This window comes from Podarcis melisellensis (assembly GCF_964234715.1).
Source record: "Podarcis melisellensis genome assembly, chromosome: 10".
NCBI lineage: Eukaryota > Metazoa > Chordata > Lepidosauria > Squamata > Lacertidae > Podarcis > Podarcis melisellensis.
Genome location: NC_138542.1, coordinates 20,661,615 through 20,684,084, shown reverse-complemented (window position 1 = coordinate 20,684,084; position 22,470 = coordinate 20,661,615).

The following is a 22,470-nucleotide window of genomic DNA, read 5'->3' as shown; positions in this document are numbered from 1 at the left end:
CCTGTGATAAAAAGCCTTCTGTTTGGTCCGCCAAACCTCTCAGGGGCGCATTTGCAACCGTTTGGCAGCATTTTTGAGTGAATTGCCGAAAGTCAGATTTTTGATGAAATTGTGACCCTGGGGCTTAGGGATTTTTTCAAAAAAATATTTTTCTGCCGGTTGAGTTGTCGAGGGCTGATTTCTTTTCCTGTGATAAAAAGCCTTCTGTTTCGACCGCCAAACCGCTTAGGGGAGCATTTGCAACCGTTTGGCAGCATTTTTGAGTGAGTTGCCAAAAGTCAGATTTTTGATGAAATTGTGACCCCCCGGGGCTTAGGGATTTTTTCAAAAAAATATTTTTCTTCCGGTTGAGTTGTCGAGGGCTGATTACTTTTCCTGTGATAAAAAGACTTCTGTTTTGACCGCCAAACCTCTCAGGGGCACATTTGCAACCGTTTGGCAGCATTTTTGAGTGAGTTGCCAAAAGTCAGATTTTTGATGAAATTGTGACCCCGGGGCTTAGGGATTTTTTCAAAAAAATATTTTTCTGCCGGTTGAGTTGTCGAGGGCTGATTTCTTTTCCTGTGATAAAAAGCCTTCTGTTTCGACCGCCAAACCTCTTAGGGGAGCATTTGCAACCGTTTGGCAGCATTTTTGAGTGAGTTGCCAAAAGTCAGATTTTTGATGAAATTGTGACCCCGGGGCTTAGGGATTTTTTCAAAAAAATATTTTTCTGCCGGTTGAGTTGTCGAGGGCTGATTTCTTTTCCTGTGATAAAAAGCCTTCTGTTTCGACCGCCAAACCTCTTAGGGGAGCATTTGGAACCGTTTGGCAGCATTTTTGAGTGAGTTGCCAAAAATCAAATTTTTGATGAAATTGTGACCCCGGGGCTTAGGGATTTTTTCAAAAAAATATTTTTCTGCCGGTTGAGTTGTCGAGGGCTGATTTCTTTTCCTGTGATAAAAAGCCTTCTGTTTGGTTTGCCAAACCTCTCAGGGGCGCATTTGCAACCGTTTGGCAGCATTTTTGAGGGAATTGCCAAAAGTCAGATTTTTGATGAAATTGTGACCCCGGGGCTTAGGGATTTTTTCAAAAAAATATTTTTCTGCCGGTTGAAGTCAAATTTTTGATGAAATTGTGACCCCGGGGCTTACGGATTTTTTCAAAAAAATATTTCTCTGCCGGTTGAGTTGTCGAGGGCTGATTTCTTTTCCTGTGATAAAAAGCCGTCTGTTTGGTCTGCCAAACCTCCCAGGGGCGCATTTGCAACCGTTTGGCAGCATTTTTGAGGGAATTGCCAAAAGTCAGATTTTTGATAAAATTGTGACCCCGCAGCTTAGGGATTTTTTCAAAAAAATATTTTTCTGCCGGTTGAGTTGTCGAGGGCTGATTTCTTTTCCTGTGATAAAAAGCCTTCTGTTTCGACCGCCAAACCTCTTAGGGGAGCATTTGCAACCGTTTGGCAGCATTTTTGAGTGAGTTGCCAAAAGTCAGATTTTTGATGAAATTGTGACCCCGGGGCTTAGGGATTTTTTCAAAAAAATATTTCTCTGCCGGTTGAGTTGTCGAGGGCTGATTTCTTTTCCTGTGATAAAAAGCCGTCTGTTTCGACCGCCAAACCTCTTAGGGGAGCATTTGCAACCGTTTGGCAGCATTTTTGAGTGAGTTGCCAAAAGTCAGATTTTTGATGAAATTGTGACCCCGGGGCTTAGGGATTTTTTCAAAAAAATATTTTTCTGCCGGTTGAGTTGTCGAGGGCTGATTTCTTTTCCTGTGATAAAAAGCCTTCTGTTTGGTTTGCCAAACCTCTCAGGGGCGCATTTGCAACCGTTTGGCAGCATTTTTGAGGGAATTGCCAAAAGTCAGATTTTTGATGAAATTGTGACCCCGGGGCTTAGGGATTTTTTCAAAAAAATATTTTTCTGCCGGTTGAAGTCAAATTTTTGATGAAATTGTGACCCCGGGGCTTACGGATTTTTTCAAAAAAATATTTCTCTGCCGGTTGAGTTGTTGAGGGCTGATTTCTTTTCCTGTGATAAAAAGCCGTCTGTTTGGTCTGCCAAACCTCCCAGGGGCGCATTTGCAACCGTTTGGCAGCATTTTTGAGGGAATTGCCAAAAGTCAGATTTTTGATAAAATTGTGACCCCGCAGCTTAGGGATTTTTTCAAAAAAATATTTTTCTGCCGGTTGAGTTGTCGAGGGCTGATTTCTTTTCCTGTGATAAAAAGCCTTCTGTTTCGACCGCCAAACCTCTTAGGGGAGCATTTGCAACCGTTTGGCAGCATTTTTGAGTGAGTTGCCAAAAGTCAGATTTTTGATGAAATTGTGACCCCGGGGCTTAGGGATTTTTTCAAAAAAATATTTCTCTGCCGGTTGAGTTGTCGAGGGCTGATTTCTTTTCCTGTGATAAAAAGCCGTCTGTTTCGACCGCCAAACCTCTTAGGGGAGCATTTGCAACCGTTTGGCAGCATTTTTGAGTGAGTTGCCAAAAGTCAGATTTTTGATGAAATTGTGACCCCGGGGCTTAGGGATTTTTTCACAAAAAATATTTTTTGGTTGGTTGAGTTGTCGAGGGCTGATTTCTTTTCCTGTGATAAAAAGACTTCTGTTTTGACCGCCAAACCTCTCAGGGGCACATTTGCAACCGTTTGGCAGCATTTTTGAGTGAGATGCCGAAAGTCAGATTTTTGATGAAACTGTGACCCCGAGGCTTAGGGATTTTTTTAAAAAAATATTTCTCTGCCGGTTGAGTTGTCGAGGGCTGATTTCTTTTCCTGTGATAAAAAGCCGTCTGTTTGGTCTGCCAAACCTCCCAGGGGCGCATTTGCAACCGTTTGGCAGCATTTTTGAGGGAATTGCCAAAAGTCAGATTTTTGATAAAATTGTGACCCCGAGGCTTAGGGATTTTTTCAAAAAAATATTTTTCTGCCGGTTGAGATGTCAAGGGCTGATTTCTTTTCCTGTGATAAAAAGCCTTCTGTTTCGACCGCCAAACATCTCAGGGGCGCATTTGCAACCGTTTGGCAGCATTTTTGAGTGAATTGCCAAAAGTCAGGTTTTTTATGAAATTGTGACCCTGGCGCTTCGGGATTTTGTTAAAAAATATTTTTTCTGCCGGTTATGTTGTGAAGTGCTGATCTCTTTTTCTGTGATAAAAAGCCTTCTGTTTGGTCCGCCAAACCTCTCAGGGGTTAATTTGCAACCGTTTGGCAGCATTTTTGAGTGAGATGCCAAAAGTCAGATTTTTGATGAAATTGTGACCCCGGGGCTTAGGGAATTTTTCAAAAAAATATTTCTCTGCCGGTTGAGTTTTGTCGAGGGCTGATTTCTTTTCCTGTGATAAAAAGCCGTCTGTTTGGTCTGCCAAACCTCCCAGGGGCGCATTTGCAACCGTTTGGCAGCATTTTTGAGGGAATTGCCAAAAGTCAGATTTTTGATAAAATTGTGACCCCGAGGCTTAGGGATTTTTTCAAAAAAATATTTTTCTTCCGTTTGAGTTGTCGAGGGCTGATTTCTTTTCCTGTGATAAAAAGACTTCTGTTTTGACCGCCAAACCTCTCAGGGGCATATTTGCAACCGTTTGGCAGCATTTTTGAGTGAGTTGCCGAAAGTCAGATTTTTGATGAAACTGTGACCCCGGGGCTTAGGGATTTTTTCAAAAAAATATTTTTCTGCCGGTTGAGTTGTCGAGGGCTGATTTCTTTTCCTGTGATAAAAAGCCTTCTGTTTCGACCGCCAAACCTCTTAGGGGAGCATTTGCAACCGTTTGGCAGCATTTTTGAGTGAGTTGCCAAAAGTCAGATTTTTGATGAAATTGTGACCCCGGGGGTTAGGGATTTTTTCAAAAAAATATTTCTCTGCCGGTTGAGTTGTCGAGGGCTGATTTCTTTTCCTGTGATAAAAAGCCGTCTGTTTGGTCTGCCAAACCTCCCAGGGGCGCATTTGCAACCGTTTGGCAGCATTTTTGAGGGAATTGCCAAAAGTCAGATTTTTGATAAAATTGTGACCCCGAGGCTTAGGGATTTTTTCAAAAAAATATTTTTCTGCCGGTTGAGTTGTCAAGGGCTGATTTCTTTTCCTGTGATAAAAAGCCTTCTGTTTCGACCGCCAAACCTCTTAGGGGAGCATTTGCAACCGTTTGGCAGCATTTTTGAGTGAGTTGCCAAAAGTCAGATTTTTGATGAAATTGTGACCCCGGGGCTTAGGGATTTTTTCAAAAAAATATTTTTCTGCCGGTTGAGTTGTCGAGGGCTGATTTCTTTTCCTGTGATAAAAAGCCTTCTGTTTCGACCGCCAAACCTCTTAGGGGCGCATTTGCAACCGTTTGGCAGCATTTTTGAGTGAGTTGCCAAAAGTCAGATTTTTGATGAAATTGTGACCCCGGGGCTTAGGGATTTTTTCAAAAAAATATTTCTCTGCCGGTTGAGTTGTCGAGGGCTGATTTCTTTTCCTGTGATAAAAAGCCGTCTGTTTGGTCTGCCAAACCTCCCAGGGGCGCATTTGCAACCGTTTGGCAGCATTTTTGAGGGAATTGCCAAAAGTCAGATTTTTGATAAAATTGTGACCCCGAGGCTTAGGGATTTTTTCAAAAAAATATTTTTCTTCCGGTTGAGTTGTCGAGGACTGATTTCTTTTCCTGTGATAAAAAGCCTTCTGTTTCGACCGCCAAACTTCTCAGGGGCGCATTTGCAACCGTTTGGCAGCATTTTTGAGTGAAATGCCGAAAGTCAGATTTTTGATGAAATTGTGACCCCGGAGCTTAGGGATTTTTTCAAAAAAATATTTTTCTGCCGGTTGAGTTGTCAAGGGCTGATTTCTTTTCCTGTGATAAAAAGCCTTCTGTTTGGTCCGCCAAACCTCTCTGGGGCGCATTTGCAACCGTTTGGCAGCATTTTTGAGTGAATTGCTGAAAGTCAGATTTTTGATGAAATTGTGACCCCGGAGCTTAGGGATTTTTTCAAAAAAATATTTTTCTGCCGGTTGAGTTGTCAAGGGCTGATTTCTTTTCCTGTGATAAAAAGCCTTCTGTTTCGACCGCCAAACCTCTTAGGGGAGCATTTGCAACCGTTTGGCAGCATTTTTGAGTGAGTTGCCAAAAGTCAGATTTTTGATGAAATTGTGACCCCGGGGCTTAGGGATTTTTTCAAAAAAATATTTTTCTGCCGGGTGAGTTGTCGAGGGCTGATTTCTTTTCCTGTGATAAAAAGCCTTCTGTTTGGTCCGCCAAACCTCTTAGGGGCGCATTTGCAATCGTTTGGCAGCATTTTTGAGTGAAATGCCAAAAGTCAAATTTTTGATGAAATTGTGACCCCGGGGCTTAGGGATTTTTTCACAAAAAATATTTTTTTGTTGGTTGAGTTGTCGAGGGCTGATTTCTTTTCCTGTGATAAAAAGACTTCTGTTTTGACCGCCAAACCTCTCAGGGGCACATTTGCAACCGTTTGGCAGCATTTTTGAGTGAGATGCCGAAAGTCAGATTTTTGATGAAACTGTGACCCCAAGGCTTAGGGATTTTTTCAAAAAAATATTTCTCTGCCGGTTGAGTTGTCGAGGGCTGATTTCTTTTCCTGTGATAAAAAGCCGTCTGTTTGGTCTGCCAAACCTCCCAGGGGCGCATTTGCAACCGTTTGGAAGCATTTTTGAGGGAATTGCCAAAAGTCAGATTTTTGATAAAATTGTGACCCCAAGCTTAGGGATTTTTTCAAAAAAATATTTTTCTGCCGGTTGAGTTGTCGAGGGCTGATTTCTTTTCCTGTGATAAAAAGCCTTCTGTTTCGACCGCCAAACCTTTCAGGGGTGCATTTGCAACCGTTTGCCAGCATTTTTGAGTGAGTTGCCAAAAGTCAGATTTTTGATGAAATTGTGACCCCGGGGCTTAGGGATTTTTTCAAAAAAATATTTTTCTGCCGGTTGAGTTGTCGAGGGCTGATTTCTTTTCCTGTGATAAAAAGCCTTCTGTTTCGACCGCCAAACTTCTCAGGGGCGCATTTGCAACCGTTTGGCAGCATTTTTGAGTGAAATGCCGAAAGTCAGATTTTTGATGAAATTGTGACCCCGGAGCTTAGGGATTTTTTCAAAAAAATATTTTTCTGCCGGTTGAGTTGTGAAGGGCTGATTTCTTTTCCTGTGATAAAAAGCCTTCTGTTTGGTCCGCCAAACCTCTCTGGGGCGCATTTGCAACCGTTTGGCAGCATTTTTGAATGAATTGCTGAAAGTCAGATTTTTGATGAAATTGTGACCCCGGAGCTTAGGGATTTTTTCAAAAAAATATTTTTCTGCCGGTTGAGTTGCCAAGGGCTGATTTCTTTTCCTGTGATAAAAAGCCTTCAGTTTCGACCGCCAAACCTCTTAGGGGAGCATTTGCAACCGTTTGGCAGCATTTTTGAGTGAGTTGCCAAAAGTCAGATTTTTGATGAAATTGTGACCCCGGGGCTTAGGGATTTTTTCAAAAAAATATTTTTCTGCCGGGTGAGTTGTCGAGGGCTGATTTCTTTTCCTGTGATAAAAAGCCTTCTGTTTGGTCCGTCAAACCTCTTAGGGGCGCATTTGCAACCGTTTGGCAGCATTTTTGAGTGAAATGCCAAAAGTCAAATTTTTGATGAAATTGTGACCCCGGGGCTTAGGGATTTTTTCAAAAAAATATTTTTTTGTTGGTTGAGTTGTCGAGGGCTGATTTCTTTTCCTGTGATAAAAAGCCTTCTGTTTCGACCGCCAAACCTCTTAGGGGAGCATTTGCAACCGTTTGGCAGCATTTTTGAGTGAGTTGCCAAAAGTCAGATTTTTGATGAAATTGTGACCCCGGGGCTTAGGGATTTTTTCAAAAAAATATTTCTCTGCCGGTTGAGTTGTCGAGGGCTGATTTCTTTTCCTGTGATAAAAAGCCGTCTGTTTGGTCTGCCAAACCTCCCAGGGGCTCATTTGCAACCGTTTGGCAGCATTTTTGAGGGAATTGCCAAAAGTCAGATTTTTGATAAAATTGTGACCCCGAGGCTTAGGGATTTTTTCAAAAAAATATTTTTCTTCCGGTTGAGTTGTCGAGGACTGATTTCTTTTCCTGTGATAAAAAGCCTTCTGTTTCGACCGCCAAACTTCTCAGGGGCGCATTTGCAACCGTTTGGCAGCATTTTTGAGTGAAATGCCGAAAGTCAGATTTTTGATGAAATTGTGACCCCGGAGCTTAGGGATTTTTTCAAAAAAATATTTTTCTGCCGGTTGAGTTGTCAAGGGCTGATTTCTTTTCCTGTGATAAAAAGCCTTCTGTTTGGTCCGCCAAACCTCTCTGGGGCGCATTTGCAACTGTTTGGCAGCATTTTTGAGTGAATTGCTGAAAGTCAGATTTTTGATGAAATTGTGACCCCGGAGCTTAGGGATTTTTTCAAAAAAATATTTTTCTGCCGGTTGAGTTGTCAGGGGCTGATTTCTTTTCCTGTGATAAAAAGCCTTCTGTTTGGTCCGACAAACCTCTTAGGGGCGCATTTGCAACCGTTTGGCAGCATTTTTGAGTGAAATGCCAAAAGTCAAATTTTTGATGAAATTGTGACCCCGAGCTTAGGGATTTTTTCAAAAAAATATTTTTCTGCCGGTTGAGTTGTCGAGGGCTGATTTCTTTTCCTGTGATAAAAAGCCTTCTGTTTCGACCGCCAAACCTCTTAGGGGAGCATTTGCAACCGTTTGGCAGCATTTTTGAGTGAGTTGCCAAAAGTCAGATTTTTGATGAAATTGTGACCCCGGGGCGTAGGGATTTTTTCAAAAAAATATTTTTCTGCCGGTTGAGTTGTCGAGGGCTGATTTCTTTTCCTGTGATAAAAAGCCTTCTGTTTCGACCGCCAAACCTCTTAGGGGAGCATTTGCAACCGTTTGGCAGCATTTTTGAGTGAGTTGCCAAAAGTCAGATTTTTGATGAAATTGTGACCCCGGGGCTTAGGGATTTTTTCAAAAAAATATTTCTCTGCCGGTTGAGTTGTCGAGGGCTGATTTCTTTTCCTGTGATAAAAAGCCGTCTGTTTGGTCTGCCAAACCTCCCAGGGGCGCATTTGCAACCGTTTTGCAGCATTTTTGAGGGAATTGCCGAAAGTCAGATTTTTGATGAAATTGTGACCCCGGGTCTTAGGGATTTTTTCCAAAAAATATTTTTCTGCCGGGTGAGTTGTCGAGGGCTGATTTCTTTTCCTGTGATAAAAAGCCTTCTGTTTGGTCCGCCAAACCTCTTAGGGGCGCATTTGCAACCGTTTGGCAGCATTTTTGAGTGAAATGCCAAAAGTCAAATTTTTGATGAAATTGTGACCCCGAGGCTTAGGGATTTTTTCAAAAAAATATTTTTCTTCCGGTTGAGTTGTCGAGGACTGATTTCTTTTCCTGTGATAAAAAGCCTTCTGTTTGGTCCGCCAAACCTCTCTGGGGCGCATTTGCAACCGTTTGGCAGCATTTTTGAGTGAATTGCTGAAAGTCAGATTTTTGATGAAATTGTGACCCCGGAGCTTAGGGATTTTTTCAAAAAAATATTTTTCTGCCGGTTGAGTTGTCAAGGGCTGATTTCTTTTCCTGTGATAAAAAGCCTTCTGTTTCGACCGCCAAACCTCTTAGGGGAGCATTTGCAACCGTTTGGCAGCATTTTTGAGTGAGTTGCCAAAAGTCAGATTTTTGATGAAATTGTGACCCCGGGGCTTAGGGATTTTTTCAAAAAAATATTTTTCTGCCGGTTGAGTTGTCGAGGGCTGATTTCTTTTCCTGTGATAAAAAGCCTTCGGTTTCGACCGCCAAACCTCACAGGAGCGCATTTGCAACCGTTTGGCAGCATTTTTGAGTGAGATTCCGAAAGTCAGAATCTGATGAAATTGTGACCCCGGAGCTTAGGGATTTTTTCAAAAAAATTTTTTTTCTGCCGGTTGAGTTGTCGAGGGCTGATTTCTTTTCCTGTGATAAAAACCCTTCTGTTTCGAGCGCCAAAGCTCTTAGGGGAGCATTTGCAACCGTTTGGCAGCATTTTTGAGTGAATTGCCGAAAGTCAGATTTTTGATGAAATTGTGACCCCCGGGGCTTAGGGATTTTTTCAAAGAAATATTTTTCTGCCGGTTGAGTTGTTGAGGGCTGATTTCCTTTCCTGTGATAAAAAGCCTTCTGTTTGTTCCGCCAAACCTCTCTGGGGCGCATTTGCAATCGTTTGGCAGCATTTTTGAGTGAATTGCCGAAAGTCAGATTTTTGATGAAATTGTGACCCCGGGGCTTAGGGATTTTTTCAAAAAAATATTTTTCTGCCGGTTGAGTTGTCGAGGACTGATTTATTTTCCTGTGATAAAAAGCCTTCCGTTTCGAACGCCAAACCTCTTAGGGGCACATTTGCAACCGTTTGGCAGCATTTCTGAGTGAATTGCCGAAAGTCAGATTTTTGATGAAATTGTGACCCCGGGGCTTAGGGATTTTTTCAAAAAAAATTTTTCTGCCGGTTGAGTTGTCGAGGGCTGATTTCTTTGCCTGTGATAAAAACCATTCTGTTTCGAGCGCCAAACCTCTTAGGGGAGCATTTGCAACCGTTTGGCAGCATTTTGGAGTGAATTGCCGAAAGTCAGATTTTTGATGAAATTGTGACCCCGGAGCTTAGGGATTTTTTCAAAAAAATATTTTTCTGCCGGTTGAGTTGTCGAGGACTGATTTCTTTTCCTGTGATAAAAAGCCTTCTGTTTCGACCGCCAAACCTCTTAGGGGCGCATTTGCAACCATTTGGCAGCATTTTTGAGTGAATTGCCTAAAGTCAGATTTTTGATGAAATTGTGACCCCGGGGCTTAGGGATTTTTTAAAAACATATTTTTCTGCCGGTTGAGTTGTCGAGGGCTGATTTCTTTTCCTGTGATAAAAAGGCTTCTGTTTCGACCGCCAAACATCTCAGGGGCATATTGCAACCGTTTGGCAGCATTTTTGAGTGAATTGCCGAAAGTCAGATTTTTGATGAAATTGCGACCCCGGGGCTTAGGGAAGTTTTCACAAAAATATTTTTCTGCCGGTTGAGTGGTCGAGGACTGATTTCTTTTTCTGTGATAAAAAGCCTTCTGTTTCGACCGCCAAACCTCTCAGGGGCGCATTTGCAACCGTTTGGCAGCATTTCTGAGTGAATTGCCGAAACTCAGATTTTTGATGAAATTGTGACCCCGGGGCTTAGGGATTTTTTCAAAAAAAATATTTTAATGCCGGTTGAGTTGTCGAGGGCTGATTTCTTTTCCTGTGATAAAAACCCTTCTGTTTCGACCGCCAAACCTCTTAGGGGAGCATTTGCAACCGTTTGGCAGCATTTTTGAGTGAATTGCCGAAAGTCAGATTTTTGATGAAATTGTGACCCCGGGGCTTAGGGATTTTTTCAAAAAAATATTTTTCTGCCAGCTGAGTTGTCGAGGACTGATTTCTTTTCCTGTGATAAAAAGCCTTCTTTTTCGACCGCCAAACCTCTCTTGGGCGCATTTGCAACCGTTTGGCAGCATTTTTGAGTGAATTGCCGAAAGTCAGATTTTTGATGAAATTGTGACCCCGGGGCTTAGGGATTTTTTCAAAAAAATATTTTTCTGCCGGTTGAGTTGTTGAGGGCTGATTTCTTTTCCTGTGATAAAAAGCCTTCTGTTTGGTCCGCCAAACCTCTCTGGGGCGCATTTGCAACCGTTTGGCAGCATTTTTGAGTGAATTGCCGATAGTCAGATTTTTGATGAAATTGTGACCCCGGGGCTTAGGGATTTTTTCAAAAAAATATTTTTCTGCCGGTTGAGTTGTCAAGGGATGATTTCTTTTCCTGTGATAAAAAGCCTTCTGTTTGGTTTGCCAAATTCTCAGGGTCGCATTTGCAACCGTTTGGCAGCATTTTTGAGTGAATTGCCGAAAGTCAGATTTTTGATGAAATTGTGACCCCGGGGCTTAGGGATTTTTTCAAAAAAATATTTTTCTGCCAGCTGAGTTGTCGAGGACTGATTTCTTTTCCTGTGATAAAAAGCCTTCTTTTTCGACCGCCAAACCTCTCTTGGGCGCATTTGCAACCGTTTGGCAGCATTTTTGAGTGAATTGCCGAAAGTCAGATTTTTGATGAAATTGTGACCCCGGGGCTTAGGGATTTTTTCAAAAAAATATTTTTCTGCCGGTTGAGTTGTTGAGGGCTGATTTCTTTTCCTGTGATAAAAAGCCTTCTGTTTGGTCCGCCAAACCTCTCTGGGGCGCATTTGCAACCGTTTGGCAGCATTTTTGAGTGAATTGCCGATAGTCAGATTTTTGATGAAATTGTGACCCCGGGGCTTAGGGATTTTTTCAAAAAAATATTTTTCTGCCGGTTGAGTTGTCAAGGGATGATTTCTTTTCCTGTGATAAAAAGCCTTCTGTTTGGTTTGCCAAATTCTCAGGGTCGCATTTGCAACCGTTTGGCAGCATTTTTGAGTGAATTGCCGAAAGTCAGATTTTTGATGAAATTGTGACCCCGGGGCTTAGGGACTTTTTCAAAAAAATATTTTTCTGCCGGTTGAGTTGTCAAGGGCTGATTTCTTTTCCTGTGATAAAAAGCCTTCTGTTTCCACCTCCAAACCTCTTAGGGGAGCATTTGCAACCGTTTGGCAGCATTTTTGAGTGAGATGCCGAAAGTCAGATTTTTGATGAAATTGTGACCCCGGGGCATAGGGATTTTTTCAAAAAAATATTTTTCTGCCGGTTGAGTTGTCGAGGGCTGATTTCTTTTCCTGTGATAAAAAGCCTTCTGTTTGGTCTGCCAAACCTCTCATGGGCGCATTTGCAACCGTTTGGCAGCATTGTTGAGTGAATTGCCGAAAGTCAGATTTTTGATGAAATTGTGACCCCGGGGCTTAGGGATTTTTTCAAAAACATATTTTTCTGCCGGTTGAGTTTTCAAGGGCTGATTTCTTTTCCTGTGATAAAAAGCCTTCTGTTTCCACCTCCAAACCTCTTAGGGGAGCATTTGCAACCGTTTGGCAGCATTTTTGAGTGTATTGCCGAAAGTCAAATTTTTGATGAAATTGTGACCCCGGGGCTTAGGGATTTTTTCAAAAAAATATTTTTCTGCCGGTTGAGTTGTCAAGGGCTGATTTCTTTTCCTGTGATAAAAAGCCTTCTGTTTCCACCTCCAAACCTCTTAGGGGAGCATTTGCAACCGGTTGGCAGCATTTTTGAGTGAATTGCCGAAAGTCAGATTTTTGATGAAATTGTGACCCCGGGGCTTAGGGATTTTTTCAAAAACATATTTTTCTGCCGGTTGAGTTGTCGAGGGCTGATTTCTTTTCCTGTGAGAAAAAGCCTTCTGTTTCGACCGCCAAACCTCTTAGGGGAGCATTTGCAACCGTTTGGCAGCATTTTTGAGTGAATTGCCGAAATTCAGATTTTTGATGAAATTGTGACCCCAGGGCTTTGGGATTTTTTCAAAAAAAATTTTTCTGCCGGTTGAGTTGTCGAGGGCTGATTTCTTTTCCTGTGAGAAAAAGCCTTCTGTTTCGACCGCCAAACCTCTTAGGGGAGCATTTGCAACCGTTTGGCAGCATTTTTGAGTGAATTGCCGAAATTCAGATTTTTGATGAAATTGTGACCCCAGGGCTTTGGGATTTTTTCAAAAAAAAATTTTCTGCCGGTTGAGTTGTCGAGGACTGATTTCTTTTCCTGTGATAAAAAGCGTTCTGTTTCGACCGCCAAACCTCTTAGGGTTGCATTTGCAACCGTTTGGCAGCATTTCTGAGTGAATTGCCGAAAGTCAGATTTTTGATGAAATTGTGATCCCGGGGCTTAGGGATTTTTGCAAAAAAATATTTTTCTGCCAGCTGAGTTGCCGAGGACTGATTTCTTTTCCTGTGATAAAAAGCCTTCTTTTTCGACCGCCAAACCTCTCTGGGGCGCATTTGCAACCGTTTGGCAGCATTTTTGAGTGAATTGCCGAAAGTCAGATTTTTGATGAAATTGTGACCCCGGCTTAGGGATTTTTTCAAAAAAATATTTTTCTGCCGGTTGAGTTGTTGAGGGCTGATTTCTTTTCCTGTGATAAAAAGCCTTCTGTTTCCACCTCCAAACCTCTCTGGCGAGCATTTGCAACCGTTTGGCAGCATTTTTGAGTGAATTGCCGAAAGTCAGATTTTGATGAAATTGTGACCCCGGGGCTTAGGGATTTTTTCAAAAACATATTTTTCTGCCGGTTGAGTTGTCGAGGGCTGATTTCTTTTCCTGTGAGAAAAAGCCTTCTGTTTCGACCGCCAAACCTCTTAGGGGAGCATTTGCAACCGTTTGGCAGCATTTTTGAGTGAATTGCCGAAATTCAGATTTTTGATGAAATTGTGACCCCGGGGCTTTGGGATTTTTTCAAAAAAAAATTTTCTGCCGGTTGAGTTGTCGAGGACTGATTTCTTTTCCTGTGATAAAAAGCCTTCTGTTTCGACCGCCAAACCTCTTAGGGTTGCATTTGCAACCGTTTGGCAGCATTTCTGAGTGAATTGCCGAAAGTCAGATTTTTGATGAAATTGTGACCCCGGGGCTTAGGGATTTTTTCAAAAAAATATTTTTCTGCCAGCTGAGTTGTCGAGGACTGATTTCTTTTCCTGTGATAAAAAGCCTTCTGTTTCGACCGCCAAACATCTCAGGGGCGCATTTGCAACCGTTTGGCAGCATTTTTGAGTGAATTGCCGAAAGTCAGATTTTTGATGAAATTGTGACCCCGGGGCTTAGGGATTTTTTCAAAAAAAATTTTTTCTGCCGGTTGAGTTGTCAAGGGCTGATTTCTTTTCCTGTGATAAAAAGCCTTCTGTTTCCACCTCCAAACCTCTTAGGGGAGCATTTGCAACCGTTTGGCAGCATTTTTGAGTGAGATGGCGAAAGTCAGATTTTTGATGAAATTTTGACCCCGGGGCATAGGGATTTTTTCAAAAAAATATTTTTCTGCCGGTTGAGTTGTTGAGGGCTGATTTCTTTTCCTGTGAAAAAAAGCCTTCTGTTTGGTCTGCCAAACCTCTCAGGGGCGCATTTGCAACCGCTTGGCAGCATTTTTGAGTGAATTGCCGAATGTCAGATTTTTGATGAAATTGTGACCCCGGGGTTTAGGGATTTTTTCAAAAACATATTTTTCTGCCGGTTGAGTTTTCAAGGGCTGATTTCTTTTCCTGTGATAAAAAGCCTTCTGTTTCCACCTCCAAACCTCTTAGGGGAGCATTTGCAACCGTTTGGCAGCATTTTTGAGTGAGATGCCGAAAGTCAGATTTTTGATGAAATTGTGACCCCGGGGCATAGGGATTTTTTCGAAAAAAATTTTTTTTCCTGCCGGTTAAGTTGTCGAGGGCTGATTTCTTTTCCTGTGATAAAAAGCTTTCTGTTTGGTTTGCCAAACCTCTCAGGGTCGCATTTGCAACCGTTTGGCAGCATTTTTGAGTGAATTGTCGAAAGTCAGATTTTTGATGAAATTGTGACCCCGGCTTAGGGATTTTTTCAAAAAAATATTTTTCTGCCGGTTGAGTTGTTGAGGGCTGATTTCTTTTCCTGTGATAAAAAGCCTTCTGTTTCGACCGCCAAACATCTCAGCGGCGCATTTGCAACCGTTTGGCAGCATTTTTGAGTGAATTGCCGAAAGTCAGATTTTTGATGAAATTGTGACCCCGGGGCTTAGGGATTTTTTCAAAAAAATATTTTTCTGCCGGTTGAGTTGTCGAGGGCTGATTTCTTTTCCTGTGATAAAAAGCCTTCTGTTTGGTTTGCCAAACCTCTCAGGGGCGCATTTGCAACCGTTTGGCAGCATTTTTGAGTGAATTGCCGAAAGTCAGATTTTTGATGAAATTGTGACCCCGGCTTAGGGATTTTTTCAAAAAAATATTTTTCTGCAGGTTGAGTTGTTGAGGGCTGATTTCTTTTCCTGTGATAAAAAGCCTTCTGTTTCGACCGCCAAACATCACAGGGGCGCATTTGCAACCGTTTGGCAGCATTTTTGAGTGAGATGCCGAAAGTCAGATTTTTGATGAAATTGTGACCCCGGGGCTTAGGGATTTTTTCAAAAAAATATTTTTCTGCCGGTTGAGTTGTCGAGGGCTGATTTCTTTTCCTGTGATAAAAAGCCTTCTGTTTGGTTTGCCAAACCTCTCAGGGGCGCATTTGCAACCGTTTGGCAGCATTTTTGAGTGAATTGCCGAAAGTCAGATTTTTGATGAAATTGTGACCCCGGCTTAGGGATTTTTTCAAAAAAATATTTTTCTGCCGGTTGAGTTGTCGAGGGCTGATTTCTTTTCCTGTGATAAAAAGCTTTCTGTTTGGTTTGCCAAACCTCTCAGGGTCGCATTTGCAACCGTTTGGCAGCATTTTTGAGTGAATTGTCGAAAGTCAGATTTTTGATGAAATTGTGACCCCGGCTTAGGGATTTTTTCAAAAAAATATTTTTCTGCCGGTTGAGTTGTTGAGGGCTGATTTCTTTTCCTGTGATAAAAAGCCTTCTGTTTCCACCTCCAAACCTCTTAGGGGAACATTTGCAACCGTTTGGCAGCATTTTTGAGTGAGATGGCGAAAGTCAGATTTTTGATGAAATTTTGACCCCGGGGCATAGGGATTTTTTCAAAAAAATATTTTTCTGCCGGTTGAGTTGTTGAGGGCTGATTTCTTTTCCTGTGAAAAAAAGCCTTCTGTTTGGTCTGCCAAACCTCTCAGGGGCGCATTTGCAACCGCTTGGCAGCATTTTTGAGTGAATTGCCGAATGTCAGATTTTTGATGAAATTGTGACCCCGGGGTTTAGGGATTTTTTCAAAAACATATTTTTCTGCCGGTTGAGTTTTCAAGGGCTGATTTCTTTTCCTGTGATAAAAAGCCTTCTGTTTCCACCTCCAAACCTCTTAGGGGAGCATTTGCAACCATTTGGCAGCATTTTTGAGTGAGATGCCGAAAGTCAGATTTTTGATGAAATTGTGACCCCGGGGCATAGGGATTTTTTCGAAAAAATTTTTTTTTCCTGCCGGTTAAGTTGTCGAGGGCTGATTTCTTTTCCTGTGATAAAAAGCTTTCTGTTTGGTTTGCCAAACCTCTCAGGGTCGCATTTGCAACCGTTTGGCAGCATTTTTGAGTGAATTGTCGAAAGTCAGATTTTTGATGAAATTGTGACCCCGGCTTAGGGATTTTTTCAAAAAAATATTTTTCTGCCGGTTGAGTTGTTGAGGGCTGATTTCTTTTCCTGTGATAAAAAGCCTTCTGTTTCGACCGCCAAACATCTCAGCGGCGCATTTGCAACCGTTTGGCAGCATTTTTGAGTGAATTGCCGAAAGTCAGATTTTTGATGAAATTGTGACCCCGGGGCTTAGGGATTTTTTCAAAAAAATATTTTTCTGCCGGTTGAGTTGTCGAGGGCTGATTTCTTTTCCTGTGATAAAAAGCCTTCTGTTTGGTTTGCCAAACCTCTCAGGGGCGCATTTGCAACCGTTTGGCAGCATTTTTGAGTGAATTGCCGAAAGTCAGATTTTTGATGAAATTGTGACCCCGGCTTAGGGATTTTTTCAAAAAAATATTTTTCTGCCGGTTGAGTTGTTGAGGGCTGATTTCTTTTCCTGTGATAAAAAGCCTTCTGTTTCGACCGCCAAACATCTCAGGGGCGCATTTGCAACCGTTTGGCAGCATTTTTGAGTGAGATGCCGAAAGTCAGATTTTTGATGAAATTGTGACCCCGGGGCTTAGGGATTTTTTCAAAAAAATATTTTTCTGCCGGTTGAGTTGTCGAGGGCTGATTTCTTTTCCTGTGATAAAAAGACTTCTGTTTGGTTTGCCAAACCTCTCAGGGGCGCATTTGCAACCGTTTGGCAGCATTTTTGAGTGAATTGCCGAAAGTCAGATTTTTGATGAAATTGTGACCCCGGGGCTTAGGGACTTTTTCAAAAAAATATTTTTCTGCCGGTTGAGTTGTTGAGGGCTGATTTCTTTTCCTGTGATAAAAAGCCTTCTGTTTGGTCTGCCAAACCTCTCAGGGGCGCATTTGCAACCGCTTGACAGCATTTTTGAGTGAATTGCCGAATGTCAGATTTTTGATGAAATTGTGACCCCGGGGCTTAGGGATTTTTTCAAAAACATATTTTTCTGCCGGTTGAGTTTTCAAGGGCTTATTTCTTTTCCTGTGATAAAAAGCCTTCTGTTTCCACCTCCAAACCTCTCAGGGGAGCATTTGCAACCGTTTGGCAGCATTTTTGAGTGAGATGCCGAAAGTCAGATTTTTGATGAAATTGTGACCCCGGGGCATAGGGATTTTTTCAAAAAAATATTTTTCTGCCGGTTGAGTTTTCAAGGGCTGATTTCTTTTCCTGTGATAAAAAGCCTTCTGTTTGGTTTGCCAAACATCTCAGGGACGCATTTGGAACCGTTTGGCAGCATTTTTGAGTGAATTGCCGAAAGTCAGATTTTTGATGAAATTGTGACCCCGGGGCTTAGGGACTTTTTCAAAAAAATATTTTTCTGCCGGTTGAGTTGTCAAGGGCTGATTTCTTTTCCTGTGATAAAAAGCCTTCTGTTTCCACCTCCAAACCTCTTAGGGGCGCATTTGCAACCGTTTGGCAGCATTTTTGAGTGAATTGCCGAAAGTCAGATTTTTGATGAAATTGTGACCCCGGGGCTTAGGGATTTTTTCAAAAAAATATTTTTCTGCCGGTTGAGTTGTCGAGGGCTGATTTCTTTTCCTGTGATAAAAAGCCTTCTGTTTGGTTTGCCAAACCTCTCAGGGGCGCATTTGCAACCGTTTGGCAGCATTTTTGAGTGAATTGCCGAAAGTCAGATTTTTGATGAAATTGTGACCCCGGCTTAGGGATTTTTTCAAAAAAATATTTTTCTGCCGGTTGAGTTGTTGAGGGCTGATTTCTTTTCCTGTGATAAAAAGCCTTCTGTTTCGACCGCCAAACATCTCAGGGGCGCATTTGCAACCGTTTGGCAGCATTTTTGAGTGAGATGCCGAAAGTCAGATTTTTGATGAAATTGTGACCCCGGGGCTTAGGGATTTTTTCAAAAAAATATTTTTCTGCCGGTTGAGTTGTCGAGGGCTGATTTCTTTTCCTGTGATAAAAAGACTTCTGTTTGGTTTGCCAAACCTCTCAGGGGCGCATTTGCAACCGTTTGGCAGCATTTTTGAGTGAATTGCCGAAAGTCAGATTTTTGATGAAATTGTGACCCCGGGGCTTAGGGACTTTTTCAAAAAAATATTTTTCTGCCGGTTGAGTTGTTGAGGGCTGATTTCTTTTCCTGTGATAAAAAGCCTTCTGTTTGGTCTGCCAAACCTCTCAGGGGCGCATTTGCAACCGCTTGACAGCATTTTTGAGTGAATTGCCGAATGTCAGATTTTTGATGAAATTGTGACCCCGGGGCTTAGGGATTTTTTCAAAAACATATTTTTCTGCCGGTTGAGTTTTCAAGGGCTTATTTCTTTTCCTGTGATAAAAAGCCTTCTGTTTCCACCTCCAAACCTCTCAGGGGAGCATTTGCAACCGTTTGGCAGCATTTTTGAGTGAGATGCCGAAAGTCAGATTTTTGATGAAATTGTGGCCCCGGGGCATAGGGATTTTTTCAAAAAAATATTTTTCTGCCGGTTGAGTTTTCAAGGGCTGATTTCTTTTCCTGTGATAAAAAGCCTTCTGTTTGGTTTGCCAAACATCTCAGGGACGCATTTGGAACCGTTTGGCAGCATTTTTGAGTGAATTGCCGAAAGTCAGATTTTTGATGAAATTGTGACCCCGGGGCTTAGGGACTTTTTCAAAAAAATATTTTTCTGCCGGTTGAGTTGTCAAGGGCTGATTTCTTTTCCTGTGATAAAAAGCCTTCTGTTTCCACCTCCAAACCTCTTAGGGGAGCATTTGCAACCGTTTGGCAGCATTTTTGAGTGAGATGCCGAAAGTCAGATTTTTGATGAAATTGTGACCCTGGGGCATAGGGATTTTTTCAAAAAAATATTTTTCTGCCGGTTGAGTTGTCGAGGGCTGATTTCTTTTCCTGTGATAAAAGGCCTTCTGTTTGGTCTGCCAAACCTCTCAGGGGCGCATTTGCAACCGTTTGGCAGCATTTTTGAGTGAATTGCCGAAAGTCAGATTTTTGATGAAATTGTGACCCCGGGGCTTAGGGATTTTTTCAAAAACATATTTTTCTGCCGGTTGAGTTTTCAAGGGCTGATTTCTTTTCCTGTGATAAAAACCCTTCTGTTTCGAGCACCAAACATCTTAGGGGAGCATTTGCAACCGTTTGGCAGCATTTTTGAGTGAATTGCCGAAAGTCAGATTTTTGATGAAATTGTGACCCCGGGGCTTAGGGATTTTTTCCAAAAAAAAATTTCTACCGGTTGAGTTGTCGAGGACTGATTTCTTTTCCTGTGATAAAAAGCCTTCTGTTTCGACCGCCAAACCTCTTAGGGTTGCATTTGCAACCGTTTGGCAGCATTTTTGAGTGAATTGCCGAAAGTCAGATTTTTGATGAAATTGTGACCCCGGGGCTTAGGGACTTTTTCAAAAAAATATTTTTCTGCCGGTTGAGTTGTTGAGGGCTGATTTCTTTTCCTGTGATAAAAAGCCTTCTGTTTGGTCTGCCAAACCTCTCAGGGGCGCATTTGCAACCGCTTGACAGCATTTTTGAGTGAATTGCCGAATGTCAGATTTTTGATGAAATTGTGACCCCGGGGCTTAGGGATTTTTTCAAAAACATATTTTTCTGCCGGTTGAGTTTTCAAGGGCTTATTTCTTTTCCTGTGATAAAAAGCCTTCTGTTTCCACCTCCAAACCTCTCAGGGGAGCATTTGCAACCGTTTGGCAGCATTTTTGAGTGAGATGCCGAAAGTCAGATTTTTGATGAAATTGTGACCCCGGGGCATAGGGATTTTTTCAAAAAAATATTTTTCTGCCGGTTGAGTTTTCAAGGGCTGATTTCTTTTCCTGTGATAAAAAGCCTTCTGTTTGGTTTGCCAAACATCTCAGGGACGCATTTGGAACCGTTTGGCAGCATTTTTGAGTGAATTGCCGAAAGTCAGATTTTTGATGAAATTGTGACCCCGGCTTAGGGATTTTTTCAAAAAAATATTTTTCTGCTGGTTGAGTTGTTGAGGGCTGATTTCTTTTCCTGTGATAAAAAGCCTTCTGTTTGGTCCGCCAAACCTCTCTGGGGGGCATTTGCAACCGTTTGGCAGCATTTTTAAGTGAATTGCCGAAAGTCAGATTTTTGATGAAATTGTGACCCCGGGGCTTAGGGACTTTTTCAAAAAAATATTTTTCTGCCCGTTGAGTTGTCAAGGGCTGATTTCTTTTCCTGTGATAAAAAGCCTTCTGTTTCCACCTCCAAACCTCTTAGGGGAGCATTTGCAACCGTTTGGCAGCATTTTTGAGTGAGATGCCGAAAGTCAGATTTTTGATGAAATTGTGACCCTGGGGCATAGGGATTTTTTCAAAAAAATATTTTTCTCCCGGTTGAGTTGTCGAGGGCTGATTTCTTTTCCTGTGATAAAAAGCCTTCTGTTTGGTCTGCCAAACCTCTCAGGGGCGCATTTGCAACCGTTTGGCAGCATTTTTGAGTGAATTGCCGAAAGTCAGATTTTTGATGAAATTGTGACCCAGGGGCTTAGGGATTTTTTCAAAAACATATTTTTCTGCCGGTTGAGTTTTCAAGGGCTGATTTCTTTTCCTGTGATAAAAACCCTTCTGTTTCGAGCACCAAACATCTTAGGGGAGCATTTGCAACCGTTTGGCAGCATTTTTGAGTGAATTGCCGAAAGTCAGATTTTTGATGAAATTGTGACCCCGGGGCTTAGGGATTTTTCCCAAAAAAAAATTTCTACCGGTTGAGTTGTCGAGGACTGATTTCTTTTCCTGTGATAAAAAGCCTTCTGTTTCGACCGCCAAACCTCTTAGGGTTGCATTTGCAACCGTTTGGCAGCATTTTTGAGTGAATTGCCGAAAGTCAGATTTTTGATGAAATTGTGACCCCGGGGCTTAGGGACTTTTTCAAAAAAATATTTTTCTGCCGGTTGAGTTGTCGAGGGCTGATTTCTTTTCCTGTGATAAAAAGCCTTCTGTTTGGTCTGCCAAACCTCTCAGGGGCGCATTTGCAACCGCTTGGCAGCATTTTTGAGTGAATTGCCGAAAGTCAGATTTTTGATGAAATTGTGACCCCGGGGCTTAGGGATTTTTTCAAAAACATATTTTTCTGCCGGTTGAGTTTTCAAGGGCTTATTTCTTTTCCTGTGATAAAAAGCCTTCTGTTTCCACCTCCAAACCTCTCAGGGGAGCATTTGCAACCGTTTGGCAGCATTTTTGAGTGAGATGCCGAAAGTCAGATTTTTGATGAAATTGTGACCCCGGGGCATAGGGATTTTTTCAAAAAAATATTTTTCTGCCGGTTGAGTTTTCAAGGGCTGATTTCTTTTCCTGTGATAAAAAGCCTTCTGTTTGGTTTGCCAAACATCTCAGGGACGCATTTGGAACCGTTTGGCAGCATTTTTGAGTGAATTGCCGAAAGTCAGATTTTTGATGAAATAGTGACCCCGGCTTAGGGATTTTTTCAAAAAAATATTTTTCTGCTGGTTGAGTTGTTGAGGGCTGATTTCTTTTCCTGTGATAAAAAGCCTTCTGTTTGGTCCGCCAAACCTCTCTGGGGCGCATTTGCAACCGTTTGGCAGCATTTTTGAGTGAATTGCCGAAAGTCAGATTTTTGATGAAATTGTGACCCCGGGGCTTAGGGACTTTTTCAAAAAAATATTTTTCTGCCGGTTGAGTTGTCAAGGGCTGATTTCTTTTCCTGTGATAAAAAGCCTTCTGTTTCCACCTCCAAACCTCTTAGGGGAGCATTTGCAACCGTTTGGCAGCATTTTTGAGTGAGATGCCGAAAGTCAGATTTTTGATGAAATTGTGACCCTGGGGCATAGGGATTTTTTCAAAAAAATATTTTTCTGCCGGTTGAGTTGTCGAGGGCTGATTTCTTTTCCTGTGATAAAAAGCCTTCTGTTTGGTCTGCCAAACCTCTCAGGGGCGCATTTGCAACCGTTTGGCAGCATTTTTGAGTGAATTGCCGAAAGTCAGATTTTTGATGAAATTGTGACCCAGGGGCTTAGGGATTTTTTCAAAAACATATTTTTCTGCCGGTTGAGTTTTCAAGGGCTGATTTCTTTTCCTGTGATAAAAACCCTTCTGTTTCGAGCACCAAACATCTTAGGGGAGCATTTGCAACCGTTTGGCAGCATTTTTGAGTGAATTGCCGAAAGTCAGATTTTTGATAAAATTGTGACCCCGGGGCTTAGGGATTTTTTCCAAAAAAAAATTTCTACCGGTTGAGTTGTCGAGGACTGATTTCTTTTCCTGTGATAAAAAGCCTTCTGTTTCGACCGCCAAACCTCTTAGGGTTGCATTTGCAACCGTTTGGCAGCATTTCTGAGTGAATTGCCGAAAGTCAGATTTTTGATGAAATTGTGACCCCGGGGCTTAGGGATTTTTTCAAAAAAATATTTTTCTGCCGGTTGAGTTGTTGAGGGCAGATTTCTTTTCCTGGGATAAAAAGCCTTCCGTTT